Source organism: Dendroctonus ponderosae, unplaced genomic scaffold (assembly GCF_020466585.1).
Source record: "Dendroctonus ponderosae isolate FM_Combo_2020 unplaced genomic scaffold, Dpon_F_20191213v2 Dpon_F_20191213_10, whole genome shotgun sequence".
NCBI lineage: Eukaryota > Metazoa > Arthropoda > Insecta > Coleoptera > Curculionidae > Dendroctonus > Dendroctonus ponderosae.
Window position 1 is genome coordinate 4,565,962 of NW_026017111.1, and position 942 is coordinate 4,566,903.

A 942-nucleotide genomic window follows, 5' to 3' on the forward strand; every position below is an offset into this window, starting at 1 on the left:
GGGCATGTATCTATATCAGAGCAATTTATGAAGATAAAATAGTGTCTTCAAAGCTTCTTTGTTCAAAGTCCCGCATAGCTCCCATTAAAACTGTGAGCTTGCCAAGATTTGAGCTATGTGGCGCTTTGCTTCTCTCTAGGTTGGTTCATCGTGTTGTTCCAGCTCTCAAATTGAAAATTGGCAAGGAGTTTTTATGGACAGATTCCACTATTGTTCTTTGTTGGCTCGGAGGTACTCCAAACAGATGGACTACTTTTGTGGCAAACAGGATTGCAGAAATGCAAGCGCTTACTTCAACTTTCACTTGGAATCACGTTGGGTCTAAAGAAAACCCTGCGGATTGTATATCTAGAGGTATATCTGTTTCCGAGATAGTGGATAAACATTTATGGTGGCACGGGCCTAATTACCTTTTGGAGTTTAACAATGATTTTTCTAATAATGGCCATCCATATGTTACAGTTATTCCAGAACAAAGGGTGGCAATGACTCAGACAGTCGTAGAAAATGTTATTTAGTGGAATAATTTTTCAAATTTTTTGAGACTGCACCAGGCAGTGTCATATTGCCATAAATTTTTAAAGAGCAGTTCGGAGCCACTAAGCAATGACGATTTACAACATGCTCATGATACCATTATGAAACAAATTCAATTGGAAAGCTTTGAAAAGAAAATAAAACAACTGCAATCATCTGTTAGTTTGCTGGCTAGTTTTAAAGATAGTCATAGCATGTCCATCCATTTCTTGATGAAAAAGGAATTTTACGGGTTAATGGTAGGATAGCTAACGCAAAGGTAGAATTTGATCAAAAGTTTCCTATCATTCTACCAGCACATCATTATGCAGTCAAGTTATTAATTCGATTCGAACATCTCAAACTTTTTCATGCTGGTTCTCAAACAGTGTTAGCAAACTTAAGATTAATGTATTGGATAATTCA